Raw genomic sequence first — 19,645 nt, 5'->3', positions numbered from 1 at the left:
TCACCTGTTTTTCGGCGGTTCCGATCGTCTCTTCAACTTCATCTTCATCTCGCGGACCTGCAGGTCACCCTCCGCTCATTGGACTCCTCTCTGAAGAGGTATTGCTTGACAAACCAGTTAGGAGAAAAAACAAGGCAAAGTGAGATTAGACACTAAAGACAATTTGGGGTTCAAACTCCTAAAAGACAACACACTTTCTCTTACCAGCGCCTAGTGAAGTAACTGGGTAACCAAGGACACTTGAACATTTGAACTTTCAGATCCACCGCATAAGGGTCCAGTGAAGTAACTGCCCCTGGACAAATTTTTGGGGATCGCCTGAACTTTTCAAGCTAAGGAGGTGTCGTCGTCTTCTTTCCGCAGCATAACAACGACTAGTGAGAACAGCATCACTACTGCACAGCAGCCATTCGGCCCCGCACCATAGCGCCCCTGCAGAGACAGGACGGAGAGCACACCTTACCAAACTAAGAGGTGAGCCCCTAAACACAGTGCTTAAACTTAGGGAGTTGGGAAGGGGGTTGACCAGGGTCTGGCACCATTCTTAACCCGTCCTTTACCTTACCTTACAGAAAGAATCCCAGGAGAGAGAGATAAAGTAGGATTCAGGCAAGGGAAGAGCAGAGGTCGAAGGAATCCATCGCTCCTGCTGAGTTTTCAGGTGAGCGTGGCAGCCGGGGTCGGACGGACTCCCCAGTGAATTTTATAAAGCGTACAAACAAGAGTTTCTCCCGCCGCTGCTTGCCATGCTTAATGAGGCTTATGAACGCGGGAGGTTGCGAAAGTCCCTACGGGAGGCGGTGATCATCCTGCTCTTGAAACCTGGCAAGCCAAGTACAGACTGTGGGTCATATAGGCCCTTATCAATGCTCAATCAGGACAGCAAAATCCTTACAGTTGTGCTGGCTAATGGGCTTAAGCGAGTCATCGGCAAACTAATACACCCGGACAAAACGGGTTACGTCCCAGGCAGGAACATAACTGATACTCATAGGAGACTCCATCACATTATTGACTGAACAGAGAAAGACCCCGGTGAGCTGGCTATTGCTCGCTGGATGCGGTCAAGGCCTTCGATTCAGTGAGATGGCCCTGGTTGATGGCGACTTTGAAAGAATATAGGATGGGGCCGGGGTACCTGAGATGGGTTAAAATGCTATACAGCTCCCCAATTGCACGGGTTAAAACAGGCGCTATAATCTCGGATAAATGGCGACTTGGCAGGGGAACAAGACAGGGATGCCCCTGGTCACCTATGTTATAGATCCTCGCGTTGGAGCCGCTGGCAGTCTGCCTTAGGCAACAATACGGGGAGATAGGGATCCGCATGGCAGGAGGAGCGCATCTTACATCTCTGTATGCTGATGACATGCTCTTATATCTGCGCTTCCCGGAGGAGAACCTGCAATATGTCCTGGAGGTGATGGAACATTACGCTATCCTTTCCGGCATAGCGGTGAACCCCAGGAAGTCCAGTGTGTTCCCCCTGGGGAGGTACAAAGGCACCCCATTGGGTAGCCTGCCCATGTTGCCGATACCATGGCGAACCGAGACGTTCTGATACCTAGGTATCGGTATATACCACACGACAGGGGCAGAGCACAAACACAACACGGAGAAGGCAGTGGAAGGTATTAAAAATAGCATGGCATTTTGGTCCAGGTTGCCCCTGGCCATGATGGGGAGAGCGGCCTTGCTTAAGATGGTAGTCCTGCCCAGATTGCTACACTTCTTTGTAAACATCCCGTATTTGATCCCTAGACACTTCTTTGCCAAGCTCCATAGCCTGTGCAGGGGTTCCATATGTCATAATTCTAGGAATAGGGTGGCCCTCTGGAAACTACAGAACTCGTGCGATAAGGGGGAATAAACCTGCCGAACTTTGAATTATATTACTTGGCGGGACAGCTATTATATGTGGCCAGGTGGTTGTCCGAAGAGGACACAGCTGAAGCCAGGCTTCTGCAGAAGGATCCATCTCCTTACTTCCTTAGAGAGACAGTGTGGTTGCCTAAATTTAAGATACTAGGAATGGTGAGTTTGTTGGTGCTTGGATGGGAGGTGTGGGGTAGAGCATGGCAGAAAGTGGGATGCCCAGCTTCGTTCTCCCTACATGTGCCGTTAGTGGCGTTATGTGGGGGAGACCTCCAACTGATGTAAGTGGTCCGCAGATACCGGGAACCGGTGGGCGTGGCCACCCTGGGAGATGTATGGCAAGAGGGGGAGGCATTGGATTTTCAGAGATTCATGGAAGATACCGGGGTACATAAAGGCCAACATATTACTCATTCTAGAAACATCAAACGGGTGAGAGAAAGGTGGTCTGGGGTGGTGCTAGCGGAACAACCCGATGCCACCATAGAGACAATGTATGATGTCTCGGAGGGCGGGCATGAAATATCTTGTATATACGAGTTATTGGGAACTAGGGCCGGGAAGGAGCTAATACAACTGAGGCGAGACTGGGAGGAGGAGGAGGAGGAGGTGGGTGAGCCCATGACGGATGGACAATGGGATAGGGCCCAAAGGTATCATAAGAAGATGTTCTGAAATGCGAGACTTCAGCAGATCCAACTATATGTCGCCCATAGAGCATATTTGACCCCTGGTAAAATAGCCAGGTTTGGTGGCCCGGCGATACAGAAATGCCCCAGGTGCGGGGAGGAGGAGGCTGGGTTGTTGCACATGTTCTGGGCCTGCCCGGAGGTGAGAAGGTTTTGGACAGAACTGAAAGCACGTTTGGCAGACAGGGGGGGGGGGGGGTTAAGCGAGATGTGGAGTCGGCTTGGGTATGCATGCTTGGGGGCTTTACCAGTCCACGTAACCTGAGGCACATCAGTAAGATGAAGGACTTGGCTTACATCTTGGCCAAGCGGAGAATTGCTATGTGCCGGAAAGCGGCCCATCGGCCTAGAATTGAGATATGGTGGGGAGACCTTTTGAAATTGCAGAGGCAGAAACGGCTGCCTGGTATGACGCAGCCACTAGAGGAGGGGAAGAAGAGGTGGGTTGCCTAATCGCATGGAGGCTCAAGTTAAAGGGGTTGGAGGGGGGAGGACCGAAGAGTGCACTCTTGAAATGTAAAGCCGGAAGCTTATTGAAGAATGTCCTCATTGTTTGTAATGTTTGAGTGTTGTTTATAAAATAATACAAATAAATGTTAAAAATAAGTATAGCTGTTTGGCAGGTAAGACTTGATTGGTTAGGTTAAAACTAGGGTGTACTGAATAGTTACTTTACTATTCGGCCCAATACCGAATAGTTGGTCCAACTATTCGGCCAGAGCCGAATAGTGAGCCGAATAGTTGTTTTTTTAGGCAAACATGTTCTAGGGCATAATAAACAGCATTTCAATGAATAAACTAAGGAGGCATTCTATTGCATGGGTATTCATATTTATTAATTGGACACATCTCTGTAAGCAGGAGTTGAAGGAGCCATTATGTACATCCACTAACTGCGGCAAGCATAATATAGCAGTCGTTCATTTAATCAGGCATATGCACCGAGTGGTAACCTCCCACCTCAAGCTTCCTCTGAATAGTAAAACCCCCATAGTACTCACCAGGATTGTAGGCACTAGGCAGTGATCTGCAGCAAGGTGATGGAATGGCAAGTCGGTCTCGGAGATGAGCTTCCTTGGTTGGTGCTGCATCTTTTCTGGGTAGTGATATAACTAAAGTAAAGGATTATATTACTTATGTCTGGGCGGCTGAGAGTGCACCCTTATACTCCTATGCAGAGGCGTTGCTAGGGGGGGGGCTAAGGGGGCTATAGCCCCTGGTCTTTTGGTTGTAGCCCCGGATAGAATCTCAGGAGCTACAGCCAAAAGGTTAGCTAGCCCCAAGTCCCAACAGTTCTGACATCTGCATAGCCCCGGGTCTTTTCCAGACCTACCAACACCCCTGCTCCTATGCCAGACCCCAAGCACTGACCCGAGGCCAATGCTGTCCCCGTCACACCCCACCTTGCAAATCAATCACCTCTGGCATGGAAGTCCTCCAAACACTCCCTGGCTGCTTAAGTATTATTGAGGCCAAGCAGGTGGCCCCAGATCCATGTCTGGAATCAAAACCACAGAAAGCTAGCATGGGCCAGTGTCAGTAAATAGGGTAATGTGGTGGACCTGTTTGATGAGTTACTTTGCTATGCGGCTAATCATTTTGACAAGTGTTGCAGAATTAATAAAATGCACAGTTTTTTCTACTCCTCACATTTTCTCACAAAAAAACCTTGGGTAGTACTAGTTAGTGTCAGAAAAGGAATGAATAGCCATTTGCAACATCAGTGGGGCACTTTTGGGGAGTGGGCAATAGGGCAAATGCCTGAACCAAAAATACAAAAGCCCCACACTCTATACCCCCACACTCTATACCCCCACGCACCCTACTCCCCCACTCTCCACCACCACACATACCACCACCCACCTTACCTCCAACATCCCTACCACTACCCTCCCTAACCTTGGTGGATGATTGGGGGTGGTGGGGTAGGGAGAGTGGGAGAGGGGTTAGGGTATGTGTGGTGGCAACAAGACACAAATGATCATGGTTCAAGGGTGCCGAATGAGGGCGTTTGGGGGATAATCATAACATTTCTAGGTGGCCGGGGTGGCCAAAGTGCCCTGCGGGCCGCTCCTGGACAGTGGCGCGACCCCCAATGTATCCATATAGTCGGGCCACCGGCTTTGCACCCCCGGTGGCCCGACAGAAATTACTGCCATTTCGGTGAGACCCCAGCAGCCTCACTGTGCTGAATGGGCGGGGGTGGGCATCAGCTAATTCCGAGCCCTCCAGGGTGGACAAAGTGGCCCGGCGGCCTCGTGAGTCTGGGGGCCGCTCCTGGACAGTGGAGCGGCCCCAGATTTGTGCAAATAATGTCGGGCACCCCAGCGGCCTCACCATGCTGAAGGGGTGGGGGGAGGGGCCTTAGTAAATTTCGAGGCTGCTGGTGTGGACAAAGTGCCCCGTGAGTCTGGGAGCCACTCCTGCACAGCGGAGCGGCACCCGATTTCTGCAAATGTCGAGCCACCAGCTTTGCACCGGTGGCCTGACCGACATGAATCCCATTTCGGTGAGGCTGCGGAAGTGCAGAGCACCCCAGTAGCCTCACTGTGCTGAATGAGGGGGGGCCTCAGCAGATTTTGTGGCCGCTGGGGTGGACAAAGTGCCCAGGTGGCCACGTGAGTCTGGTGGCCTCTCCCGGAGAGTGGAGCAGCCCCCAAATTATCCATAGAAGCAGCAGCTTCTTTGGGGGCACTTACCTAGGGCTGATGGTCTCTACGGTACTGGCATCTGCTGGTGCACACCGTTGGCAAAGGAAGCGAGGGAAGGGAAGTATTGTTTGCTTCCCTCTCTTCCTATTTCAATGCGTGCTGAGGCTGTTTCCTCTGTGGTCAGGCTGCAGAAGCCAATAAGCAAACGGCTTATTTGGCTTCTGCAGCCTGGACACTGCAATACTTTCTATGATTGGCTGTTATCTCCCAAACAGGGAGAAGGCAGCTAATCATAGAAAGTGGACTTCGGCTTCGAGTCACTACGCAGAAAATATTCTGCCGAAGCCGGATAGCTGTATTTCAGCCGAACTTTGGCAGAATAGTGACTCGACGCCAACGTTCGGTACACCCCTAGTTAAAACCGAAGATGTTTGCAAATACCTTATTTGCCAGGAACAATTAGTGAGTTTTTTATGATGCCTGGTCCCAGTAAGCTTCGTAAATGTTGGTCCAGACTTTGTGTTCGCTCTGTGACCAACTTAGAATTTAGTCAGCCTGCACCTCCAGAAGGTTCCCAGGCATACAAGATGTATGTCAAATACAGCTTAGGGGTGTTGGTATTCAACGGGTCATGGCACAAACAGACTAAAGGTACACCTAACTTGCGAGGGCCAGCAAATGGCTTTTTTGATGTATCTATAATTCAGCATTTAGAATCTGTTTTTATTAAAGAATAAGGCTAGACACTCTGCCTTTGATGTTATCTTCGATTGGCGTAAGCAAGGCACGCCGAAAATCAAACGCGAACAGACATTTGCGCAGAGACATGCCACAGGCGGATGAACTTTTAGTTCATGATCAGCAGAAACATCAACAAAATAATAGAGAAATAGACAGGGATTGTAGTTACAAATAACAATAACAAGAATTCACCCCGTTATGCTTACCACTACCCACTACCCAAGATCCTGTGATAGAACGAATTCTTAATAACCCCTGCCAACATCTTCCCTCTGCACCTCCTCCCTGTATGGTCAACCACAGAGCCCATTAGCATTAAGGCCCCGGGCCCCAAAGTCCATTCCACTGTTCCCATCCCCAATATCCTTCCCTTTCGTCAGACGAAGATGATCTATCAAATGCCATCATAGACCCTCCAAGTGAATATACACATGGCCCATTAACTAAAGAAAAGCCACAGAAATGAGAACCTTTTATTAGGAATACATGGGCCACCTTAATTTCTACCCAACGTAAAAAACGAATAGAGCAGGCTATTGACAGACAAAATGAAGTCGAGGAAGTACTTGGAACCCAAGGTTCTGAGCAACTGATTTTATTAGAATGTTTGGGTGACGAGATCCTGATCCATTGGGAACAAAAATTGCCTTCGGAATTACCTAGGGAATTGCAGATTTAAACGTAGCTGCCTTCTCTTGTCATAAGGAGAAGGATGCTTTTACACATGTTAAAGGACTTTGTGAGATATTTAATAAAATCAAAGGACTAGAAAAAGCTTGATTGGAATTTGAAACTGAAACTCATACTTCCGAATATGTCAAACGGCCCGCTGATACTATAGTATGTAAAGAGCCTTGCATATCATATGAGAAATTACAATTAATTACATGTACCGCTCTCAAATGGGCCACCACTCTAGCACCTCTCTCGGTTATTTGCAGTACCTTTTTTTCAGAATGCCCCCCAAGTGCAGATGCATACCATGAGTTATCTTGAATACAATTATGCAGCAAAATGAGGAAGGCGAGCTAGAGAATTCTGCAGAGTTGCAACATCTTAAACTAATACACAATGCATCCACAATGAGTGTCCCAGAGCAACTAATACACTTAATGGCACTTTTAAAATTACGTAAACCACCTAGTTGTCCGCTCCCTATGCGGGAGGTGCTGCCTGCTTATATACCACAGCATACCATGCTTGATGCTCAGGGAAATCCTGTCCTTGAAAACCAGGGGAAAACAATTGTGCAACCTGCTAAATATGACACTCAATTTGTTCATGTACCCTTTTCCAGGCAAGGTTTAAATGCATTAAAATAGACAATCCCTGACATTAGGAAAAAACCCTACTGGATTTTATAAAGAATTACAGGCCTTTTTTTAACACTGCCATCTTTACTAATAGAGATCTGGAAACCCTATTTTCAGTGATCTTGCCATCAGATATTTGGATGCCAATCAGAAATATAACTGACCCTGCAACTTTGGGGAGGACATGGGATACGCTTTTTCAACTTGACGCTAATAGGGCGGCTGGGGAAAAGCACGCTCTGCAGTGCTCAACCTTTCCGACCATGATAGTTGAAAAAATTAAAAGGGTGGTACCCGAGAAAAAACATAATTGGGACAAGCTTGACTCATGTGTCCATAATAAAACTGAAGGGGTAACAGAGTATTTTAATATGTTTGAGCAAGTATTTACTGATTTTTTAGGGACAAGAAATGACTGCGCAGGCAGTGAAACTGTTATTTGTAGATACATTCGTCCGGCAATTGTTACCAGAAATGTACATTCTTATAATGCAATAAGAGTGCCTTGCAGACTAAAACAATGTCTGATATTCTGCATATGGCTCAATATTATGAAAATAGAGTGAATGTGGTGAAAGAAAAAGCAGAAAGGAAGAGAGTGGATATTAAGACAAGAGTATGACTACAGCAAGTACAACAGGGAATTAGTGGAGGGCCATTTATTGGCTCAAGAGGAAGAGGTGTTGGTCCGTGTGTACCATTTTCACTGCCAGGGCCTAATTAGTGCGCATATTGCAATAGGAGGGCCACGGGATGGCACAGTGCCCAGCCTTGTTGACTAGGGTCAGTGAAATGTATCAGAGAAGGGGAAGAGGACATCGGGGAGAACAGGTAGGAGGTAGGGGCGGATGGGTCCCACCTGGGCCTGCGGCTGGCCCTGTTGCAACAACTACAGTCCCTATTAGCTCCAAGGTTTTCGATAATCCAAGCAATCCTTTTTTCACTAATCAATACAATACTGAGGATTTCTCTTGGGATTTCTCAGAATAGGACAGCCCTCAAATGAAAATGGAACCGATCCCCATCCATGTGGATCAAGTAGGACCCTACGTTCACATGAGAGTTGGGAGACCGGAGCATCGATCTTTAGTAGACAGAAGGGCGTGAAAAAGCTCTATAGATCATGCAAAGGTTCCAGATATTCCTTTCAGTGGGCATATCAATTTTCAGTAGGTTTCACTGGAACACCTGTAGCTAGTAAAGTATTGGTCGCAGTGCCGGTTCTCTTAGGACCAGCAGCTAGCGAGATACCGTTCTTATTGACTGTACAGTGTGGAGAAAATGTATTGGGTTTGAATTTGTTGAACAAATTGTGTGCTACTATTTATTGTATGCCTGATGGTGTACAGATTACAGTATGCCCTTTGAAAATAAATCCGCTTTTAGAAAACTGCTGCCACCTGAGTTTGATAACCTCCCTGATGCCTTATGGGCAGTATCAGAGAATGACGTTGGCCTTATGGATATTGCCCCAGTAAAAATACAAATACGGCAAATAGCAGTTTATTTGCGTATTACCCATTACAAAGTATCCCCTGAAGGTTATTCAGCACTTGAAATATTTGTCTCTGATGTATTTATTTATTTAAACATTGGTAGAGTGCAACAAACCCAGAGGGAAGTGGGCACTAGGTTACATATGAGTGATGGTTACATTAGTTACCTATTGCAGTCGGTTTTTATTTGTTTTTTTTTGTGGTTCCGTAAGTTAAAAAAAAAAGGGAAAAACAAAAAAAAAGGGGGGTTGGGGAGAACCCCCCCCATTTCGAACAAAAAACAAACAAAAAGACATTTGAAATTTTTTTTAAACTTTTTTTTCTCGATATTGTCTTTCGACATAATGTAATTCGAATTAATGACTATAAACCAATCAAGACAATAGCTGTATGGTTGTTCCTCCAGATATCTTGGGAAAATTGTAAGACAAGGGATTGTAGAAGAAGTTACAGGGAGTGTATGCACCAGCACCATTTCACCTGTTTTTAAAAAAGGGGACACAAACCTACCATACTCTTACGTCCCGTCCCCTTTCTTATGTCCCGTCCCCTTTTCTCCATGCTGTATGGCCGTCCCTTCCTAGGGACAGGAGATGGAACCTTTTTCACCAGAAAAACATTCTTCCCCTTTAAGTTTAGATGCCCGCAGGGGGGGGATGATCTCCTAAAGGTGCTCCGTCCACCTGTGTATGACCCTCTGATATTGCAGACCTATACACTTCTATGGTCCTGAGGACTTTGCCCTTTTCTAAGAGAGAAGTCAGAAAATTAAGGACCACCACTACAGGGGCAGAAACAGGAGGAATATTCTCCTTTTGCACCAGTTTTCCCATTTGCTCGATGCCGCGTCGTAGTGCCTCCGAGTGGAGGGGGCCCAAAAATCCACGACGAGCTGCACAATGTGGCCCAAAATGCCTGGCTGTGCCCATCTTCCCCTGAAACCTTGCAAGCCATTAGAGGAAGAGTGCCCCTCCCCCTCAGCGGATGAAACGACCCAGCTGGGTCAGTGAGCAGATGCTCTCCTGATGGGAGAATCTGCAGGAAATCCAAATAAAGTTTGATCAGAGCTGGAAACCATACATGCAACTTCCATATAGGTGCTACGACTACTATTGTGGCCCTCTCTCTGCAAACCTTTGCCAGTACTCTGCTCAAAATCTCAGTCCATTCCTTGTGCGCTCAGGTCTAGTCTCCAGCTGAAGAATCGACTCTTCTCCACGTTCAGCCTGGAAGCGAACAGATCTGTGTGTATCGGCCCTCATAACTTCTCCAGTTAATGGAATACCTTCTCATTGTGTTTCCAGTAGCTGGAGTAGCTACTCGGCCATTACTGAGATCCCTGTCTGGAGGCAGTAATGCCAGAAGTCCTTTGCTAATTCCGCTAGGAGTGTGAACTTTATCCCTCCTAGGTGATTTATGTATCTGACTGCTGAGATGTTGTCTATCTTCAGCAGTATGCAACAGTTTGCTCTGTCCTTCTTGAAGGCTTTTATTGCGAACGACCCAGCTAACAGTTCTAGACAGTTTCTTTGAAGTTGTAATTCCCCCGAGCTCCATTTTCCCCCTGTTTCTAATGCGCCGAACCAAGCTCCCCAGCCTGCTCTGCTGGCGTCCGACTCTATAAATAGGTCTGGCGTGTCTCTGAAAATGGCACGCCCGTTCCATGTGTCCATATTCTGCATTCATCATTGTAATTCTGTGTTTGGCTCTTGATCTAGTGGTTGTACCTGGTGATATCTCAGGCCTTGCTGAAGGTGCCTGATGTTTAGCCTTTGGAGTGCCCTGTAATGTCGGGGCCCTGAATATATGGCCTGAATGGAGGACACTAATAGTCCCATTACTCTCGCTAGTGCTTGTAGAGAAATTGCTTGTTTGGCAAGACATGCTTTGATCCCTCTCCTGATATCTAAATTCTTCTTCGTCGGCAGTTCGAGTCGCCTTCTTTGTGTACGTCACGAAACCTAGAAAATCTTGTCACCTCGTCTGTGTCATGTCTGACTTCTCTTGATTGATCAAGAACCCTAGCGAGGTTAAGGGATCTTTCAGTTCGTCTGGTGTAGCAATGTCTCTGTCGCCTGCTAACAGCAGGATATTGTCCAGGTATCATTATTTTTTATTTATTTTAATTTTATTTGTAATGCAATTGAGGACGAGCCCAGAGGCATGAGAGCGCAGAAACATGACATACAAACCGGCAACAAGAATATTAACCGCAAGAAGCAGACAGTGGAGAGAGTAGTTCTAATGAAAATGGTAGTCATATTATTGGGCGGGCATTATTCAAATAGATGTGTTTTCAATCTGCTCTTAAAAAGTTGCAGATTGGTACATGACCTCAGATCTAACGGAAGCAAGTTCCACAACCGTGGAGCTGCATGCGGGAAGGATCTATGCTCCACGTAGGACAGACGTGCTCTCAGCGTTTCTAGGCGACTGCAATTGTTGGACCTCCGTACTCTACGCGCCGATAGGAGCAAGATCAGACTTGCGAGATACTTGTGGACTTGCCCTGAGAGACAATTATGCGTAATGCACATCACACAGTAGATGATCCGGCTACGAATGGGGAGCCAATGTAATGCTCTCCTAGCCGATGTAACATGGTCTCTCCTTTGTAGCCATGCCACAATGCGCACAGCCTTATTTTGGATTATCTGCAGCTGTGTCAAATCCTGCTTGGCAATGCCCAACGGCAGACTAGAGCAATAATCAATCTTAGCACCAATAATGGCGCAAGCCACTATGAAACAGTTTTCTGAAGACAGAAAGGGCTGTAACTGTGCTAGAGGTTTGAGATAACATGAGCTGGAGACAATGAAATTGACCTGATCTTTCATGGCCAATTCCCGATCCAAGATCACACCAATTGTCTTGACCTTATTCTGGGTGTAAAGAACACAGTCAGCAATTTTAAATGATGTATATTCTGCCGTGAGTTTTTTTAAGTGCGTTGCCGTACCCAGAATCACAAGTTCGGTCTTTGAACTATTTAAGGCTAGTTTGTTTACTTGCATCCATGCCTGGAAAATTTCGTAGATGGAATTAAGCGAGGCAGTGTCACGCGCATAATCACCAGGCATGGGCACAAGCCACTGTGTGTTGTCTGCGTAGTTTGCGTACACCACACCCAATATATCCAGTTCTTCAAATAGAGGAATCATAAAAATGTTAGAGTGTGGGTGCCACGCATGAGCCCTGTGGGACCCCGCATAGGACAGAGAAGTCCTCAGACCTTTTTTTTAAAAACAATTTTATTTGTCTAACCAAGCAAACCTAACAATGTAAACTTTTAATAATTACATGCGAATGCAAGTAAATACTTAACAACTTCCCTTTCCAACTCCTGTCCCTCCACCCCCTTTTTGGACCTACCCTACACTTCCAATCGCGGTCACTCTTCCATCACCGCCACTTCATCGGTGGCAACGGATTCGCTTACAGGGATCTCCCCCACATCCTGGGTATCATGTACAGAGGTGGCCAAATCAGCTATAAGCTGTTCCACATATGCACTCCACTCACTCCTGGTTCCTCTTCACTACTGGATGCTTCCATCCATGCCGTCGTTTCCAGATTGGCCAATTTTAGCATATCCCCCACCATACTCGCGCGGTTAGTCTCGCCAGTGCTTTCCATCCCATTGCTATTCTCTGTTTCGCCAGAATATACGCTCAGTCCTTCAGCTTGCTTACATGTTTAGCCCGCTTGGGTCTCGGGAAGCACCCAAGCAGGCAGGCTTTTGGAGAGTCTACGTCTAACGTTATCCCAGCATTCGCCAACAGCTGTGCTAACTCCCTCCAAAATCTACTCATTTCCACGCATGCCCAGAACATATGTACCAAGTCAGCATCTCTCCCCACATTTCAGGCACGCCTGGTTACCTGTCTGATTAAACTTGGCTATTTTGTATGGAGTCAGATATGCTCCATGTGTCACATACAGCTGGATCTGCTGGAATCTTGCGTTTCGCGATACCTTCTTGTGATGCATTTTCACCTTGTTCCATTCCCCGTCTGACAGTGGTGCTCCCAGGTCTGCCTCCCACTTCCCTCTAACTTGCTCTATTTCTCCCCCCACTGCGGACATCATAACTCGTATATTCGTGAGATTTCATGTGGAATCGATCACCCTATTCGGCTGCATGTGCGTAGTGGGATCTGGCCATCTCAATTTCAAGCCTTTCAGCAGCCTAACGTGTGTGATGTACTGACCACTATGTATCCAGGTTACCAGTCAATTGGTCGAAAACATTTGGTCGACAGGACAACTGGTCGACACCATTTGGTCGAATGCCAGATGGTCGAATTTTATTATTTTTTTTTTTTTACCCCTTTTTTGGTTTTTTTTGGGGGGGGTCCCCCCCCCCCAACCCCCTTTTTTTTCTTTTTTTTCTTTTTTTTTTCCCCACACGAAAACCCACAAAACACATATATATATATAAAAAAAAAAAAATTCGATCATTCGGCATTCGACCAAATGGTGTCGACCAAATTGCAGTCGACCAGTTTGCTGTCGACCAATTGACTGGACACCATGTATCCCAGTATCAACTACCAACTCTTCGAAACTGTGGGGCTCTCCTTTAAGCACATCTCATACTGTGGCTAATCCCATGTGTTCCCAATTCTTCCGTAAATTCTTCCTGGTATGTTCATCTGCCTCGCAAGTACCGCCAGTGGCACCGGCGGTGGAGTACAGTGCTGCCGTACCTAGCAGCCGCAGTGCTCTATGCCATATGTTGCAGCCCAGGCATAGCAGGATGTGCCCACTAGTTTTGTGCAAATCAGGTAACCATATCACTTCCTTCAAGAAGAACGGTCGGCCCGCTGTTTTCAGCAGCCAGTTCATCAGACAGCCATCTGGCCACATACTGCAGCTGACTGGCTATAAAGTACGTCTCAAAATTGGGCAATTTAATACCCTCTTGTTCATATGAATTCTGGAGCTTCCATAAAGCCACCGTGTTTCTTGATATGTGCCAAATGAAGCTCTGACATACACCATGTAATCTTCCCAACATTTATTTGGGATCGCAAAGGGGACATTGGCAAAATAATGCAGAAGTCTCTGCAGCACCACCATCTTCAATAGCGCCGCTCTCCCCATCATGGTTAATGGCTACCTCCCCCAGAATGTTATGCTCTTCTCTATCCTCTCCACCGCTTTCTCCGTGTTGTGCTTATGTTCCTCTTTGGAATCGTGATATATCGCTACTCCTAGGTACCTGAACGTAGCAAGCTCCCGTTTTATAGGCAGCACCGGCGGATTATGTATGGGCTTCCCTTTGTAACACCCCACAGTGTACAAACTAGATTTCTGGGGATTCACTGATATACCAGACACTAAGGCGTATCGTGCCAGCACCTCTAGGACATATTGTACATTTTCTTCTGGATAACTCAAATACAGCAACATGTCGTCTGCATACACCGAGACCAAATGTCTCCTGTCCTGTGTGCTTACTCCCACCCCCCCCAAATTCCGCCCTCAAGTAAACTGCCAGTGGCTCCAGAGCAAGTATGAAGAGCATCGGGGACCATGGACACCCCTGTCTCATTCCCTTACTTAATTTCCACCGCTCTGAGATCACGGAGCACGTCTTGACTCTGGCCATCGGGGCATTATACAGTAATTTCACCCATCATATACAGGTGGGTCCCATGCCGAAAGCCTTCAGAACCGCCAGCAACCAGGGCCACTTAACTGAATCAAATGCTCTCACAGCATCAAGCAAAACCACCACCGCCACCTCGTCTGACTTCCCATTCGTGTAATCTGTTATGTGATGCAGCCTCCTCAGGTTGTCGGTGATGTACCTTTGAGAAACATTCCCCGTCTGGTCCAGGTGGATGATCTTGCCCATCATCGATCTCAGTCTCATTGCCATAACCGCTGTTAGGATCTTCCCGTCCTAGTTCAGTAATGACAGAAGTCTATATGACCCACAGTCAGTGTCTAGTTTGTTAGGTTTGAGGAAGGGGATAATTATCGACTCCCTCAGTGGTTCAGGCAACTTGCCTTGTTCTAATGCTTCATTTAACATTGTCAACAATGGGGGGGGGAGGGATATCTGCTTTATACTCTTTGTAAAACTAACTGGGGAGCTCATCCACCCATGGGGCCTTGTTAGTGGGCAGGTCTCCAATCACATTTTCTAGTTTATCAATCGTTATGGGGACTTCTAATCTGTCCCTGTCCTATTCAGTGAGTCGGGGGAGACTTATCTCCGATAGTGCCCCTTGTATGTCCTCTAATTCCTCCCCTGTGGGTACACTGTACAGCTCCCTGTAAAAGTCACAGAAGCACTCATTTACTTCTTCTTGGGTTTCTCGCAAGCGACCATCTGCCCCTTGCACCGCCCGTATTGGTTGCAGCGTAACGCACTCTCATATAACCACACTAGTAGGCGGCCAGGCTGTGATCCCCTTCTTTGTGTTGGCGCTCAATATCTTTTTTATAGATCAAGTTAACCAGCCTCTCCCATTCCGCTATGCATTCCTGCTGGAGGCATAGCGCTTCTCCTGCTTCCTCTTGTGTCCCACTACCAGTCCTCCTCATGTCTTCCAATTTCTGCTCTGTCTTTTGTAGTTCCCGCACTATTTCCTCTTGTAACCCTTTGGACTTGGCTATTGCCGCTCCCGCACTACCACTTTGAATGCTTCCTACAACACACCAGCCGAACTGCAAATACCAGTGTTGTGTAAAATATTCCTGCACCACCAGCTTGCATGTCTTCCCGGAGCCCCGCATCTTTTAAGGCTTCAACTCTAAGTCGCCAGGTAGCGATCCTTGCTCGGTGAGGCCGTATTTGCCACGTGATGACCAGGGGCACGTGATCGGACAAGACTCTCTTTATATTCAGTCTGTGTGAACTCTTGCATCACCTCGTCCCCTGTAAACACGTAGTCCAGTCTTGTATACAGGTATTGCGGGGCTGAATAATGTAAGTATACCCGGTCCAGCAGGTGCAATTTCCTCCATAAATCTGCCAATTTCCGGTCCTGCATCAACGCCTTCAATTCTTTAGCCACTGGGGATGAGTTAGAAACCTTGTCATCCGACCAATATTTTGTCGGGTCTATCATGCAGTTAACGCCCCCCCCCTCAATATGACCCCACAGTCCCTATGCGGGCTGATATTGGGATATAGTGTCTTTACAATAAACCATGGCATTCTGATTCGAGGCATACGTATTTGACACATATCTCTTGGTTCTCTACCATGCCTCTGACAAAAGCCATCCTGCCGTCATCCACTACAGTTTGGAGGACCTGAAACGGGACCCTTGGTGCCACCCAGATCAAGACCCCTCTCGCATGCGTTGAGTAGGCCGTGCCAACCATAATACCACTCGATTTCCACGTCAGTGTATCTAATTTATCCCTGGTGAGGTGAGTCTCTTGTAAGAGCACTATATCCACTTTCTGCCGCTTGAAATATGTCATAATTCTGTTTCGAGTGGATTTTGTCCTCCATCGTATTCCTCATCTTAGATTTATTCCATCCAGCTTTAGCTGGTTCGGAAAAAGAATTTGGCAGAGGGCGCTCTGCGTCGATGTCGAGTTGATTTTCCCTCAAAGGCCTCCATCGAGGGTGACATCATCGGGTATACAAGTAGCACGCATGTTACTTCGGAGATTCGGCGTGCCTCGAGTTCTGTGACGCAGTAAATACTGAAGAGATATTCGTGGGGTCGGAGTCGATGACGAGGACATATCGATCGGGTTTCAAAAAGTGTAAATCTTGCGGTTTGAAAATGGGCACCACGGACCCGCACCGAGAATGTCTGTGGTGTCTCAGGGAAGGCCACGGCATGGAGGCCTTGCGAGAGAGGAAGGGAAAACTGCAGATAGGTCGTAAATCCGACCGGAAAGCCTCTAGCGTTGAGGTCCCGTGAGGAGAAGTCTCCTCGACACGAAAGGCATCGGTCTATGTCCCGAAGCGATTCCCATCGCTCTTAGTCTTCGATGAAAAAATCCAAGAAAAGACGCCACAGGTCCCCTTCCACCTGGTCTTCGGACAAATCCCCAAAAAGGATGAAATGCCCCACAAAACATTCTTCCTCCGAAGAGTGGGAAGCATTCAGGGTGAAAATGATGGAGGTGTTTGAGAAAGCGAAGTCTCGGTCCGTGCCTTCTTCGGAAGCCGGCCGGGAGCGTTATCTCACGCGCCCTCGAGCCCGGGTGATCGAAGAAGGAAGGATCGCGAACCTTCCAGGACGCCGAGCGAAAAAGACCACTCGAATCGAGTCGACCGCTCGAGGTCACTGATGCCGTCTGAAACCCGACGCACCTCGAAGGGGAAATCTTCGAAGAGCGCCCTCATGCCGGCGACCACTATTATGTCGACGCCATCGACACCTTTGTCGACGTCGACCCCGAAGCCCTCTGCGCCAAAGGTTCCAAAGGCTCCAGTTCAGCCAACTCAGCCAGAAAAAGAAAACGAGAAGGCTGCAAAGGCTGTAATGCCTTCAGGTTCCACTAATACACCTCTCCCACCGCTCCCAGAAAAGGTTTTTAAACCTCTTCCAAGGAAGGAATTTTTCAAATCCCTGACTTCAATATTTGAGGAACAGGAGAGATCTGATGAAGAGAATGTTCCTTTTGGACTGGAATATGGTACCCCAAATGTCTCAGAATGCCTGATTTCTGAAGAAAGCAGGATGAGGGACCTGGTGGAAACTTACATAATGCAAGTGGCATTGATACATCGCCTGAAACACATTTTGGCAGGCCAGAACCAGGAGAGCATGCCAGTCCCTCATACCGTCAACTAATGACAAAAGTGGTCGATTATTTAGGATGCGCTAGACCACCAACCCAATTCATCCAGGATGATTTGACCGATATACTGGAACATGGTCCCACCGAAGATCCAATCCTACCCTTCCATGCAAAATAGGGTGGCCTAAAATTGGGAGACTCCGGATTCCATTCCTCCAGTGAATAAATCCCTTACTTCAAAATACTGCCCTTCCAGTAGCGACCCCGGCTATCTGTCTAAACACCCCACTCCCGAGAGTCTGGTTGTCCAGGCAGCCACAGCTTCAAATAAAATGGCGTACCCTTCTATCCCTCCGGATAGGGACGACAAGCGTGTGGATGGTTGGGCACGCAAGGTATTTTCATCTGGGAGTGTGGCGTTAAAATCAGCCAACTCCACATGTGCCTTGGCAAGGTTTTCGTACACTCTGTGGGAGTGCATTGCAATGGCGGCGGAGCACATACCACAAGGGGACGAAAGGGAAGGATTCCTAGCCATTGTTAGAGATGGAAATGAGGCCATGCAGGAATGCCTCCAAACTGGATTGGACACTGCAGATAGTGTGAGCAGGTCCATGGGTACTAGCACGGTAATGCACAGATTTGCGTGGTTACGGAAGTCTGGTTTCGCACCAGACTTGCAGAACAGTCTTCTGAACATGCCCTTTGACGGGTCTCACCTTTTTGGCAGCAAGGCTGACGAGAGCCTTGAGAGGTTGCAGACCTCAAAAGCAGCTGCCAAATCTTAAGGAGCTGCTATTAGGCAACGTCAGCCTTTTCGTGTGCCAGGACAATCTTGGAGGGGACGATCCTATCGTTACTACTCCTCATATGGAAAGGCGAGAGGAATGGCCAGTCAAAGGGGACAGAGAAAGGCCACTCGCGGTGGATGAGGAAAACGTGCAAAGCCAACTCCAGCTGCAGCCTCTTTGCCATTAGCGGCTGCAGCAACCGCCACAAAACTGCTTTGAGGACTTGCATCACAAGACACCAGTGGGAGGCAGGCTGTCACAGCATCTGCAAGAATGGTGAGCCATTACTTCAGATGTTTGGGCTCTAGAAATAATAGCCCAAGGTTACTGCCTTCCTTTTCTAATGCTCCCAGGAGGAGCCCATCCAGCATCCAGCCCTGAATACTCACGGAGTGGATACATCTGATGACAAACATTGATGCACATCGGGTTGCTGACCCCTTCCCCCTATTCTTGCACCAATTTGGCCAAATACTCCCTGATTAGCTGTTTTTCTCCATCACTCGCCGCGTGGAGCGGAGGAAAACCTGCCTGCAAAATGGCCGCCGCCACTTGGTTGGGGTGTTGCTAGGCAACACTGAAGCCAGCAGCACGAGCCACGGATTGGCTCTCCATACCTATTTCCCGACGGCACTACTACCGGAAGGCGTAAGCCGGCCCTTCCTGGAAAGGCCCTGAGGGTAAGGCCAACAACTGTCCAGAGACTGTCCCGAGCTGACCAGAGCCAAGGGTCAGACCCCCTGCCCTTGCATACTGAGACTGTGAGTAACTTATGAAACCCGGAACTTACCCACTTACCTAACATTCAACTTGGATTTACTGTGCCGCCTTATGACAACCCTAGCTTCAATAACCTGTGCTCACTTAGACCTAAATGCCTGTTTGATTGTGTACTATTTGCCTAATACTATCACTCCAAGCCCACAATGTACAATTGGACTCAGGTGCGCCTTTACCACTCGGTAATGGAGTAGTGAGTACCTTCCAGTGACAACCTCCATTACATATCGCGACTCCAACTGCATATCTGACCCTGCACTCTGCATCCTGTTGTACACCTACACCGTTGCACTATCCTCTCTGCAAATTGAATCTAGGTGATCCATTGTCCGTGTATTTGAATTGCTGCATTTTAGGCTCCCACTGCAAAATTGAATCTAGGTGATCCATTGTCCGTGTATTTGAATTGCTGCATTTTAGGCTCCCACTGCAAAATTGAATCTAGGTGATCCATTGTCCGTCTATTTGAATTGCTGCATTTTAGGCTCCCACTGCAAAATTGAATCTAGGTGATCCATTGTCCGTGTATTTGAATTGCTGCATTTTAGGCTCCCACTGCAAAATTGAATCTAGGTGATCCATTGT

General features: G+C 47.7%; 1 protein-coding gene across 14 annotated transcripts in view; it reads left to right on the top strand.

Annotated features, from left to right (window-relative positions):
* Positions 1-19,645, top strand: part of NCOA2 (nuclear receptor coactivator 2) — a 2,606,235-nt gene that overhangs the window by 1,036,928 nt on the left and 1,549,662 nt on the right. The gene's annotated exons all lie outside the window — the stretch shown is intronic.

The sequence above is a fragment of the Ambystoma mexicanum genome, chromosome 5q, assembly GCF_040938575.1.
Source record: "Ambystoma mexicanum isolate Mex_15411 chromosome 5q, UKY_AmexF1_1, whole genome shotgun sequence".
Lineage (NCBI taxonomy): Eukaryota > Metazoa > Chordata > Amphibia > Caudata > Ambystomatidae > Ambystoma > Ambystoma mexicanum.
This window is presented reverse-complemented; position numbering and strand designations above follow the sequence as displayed.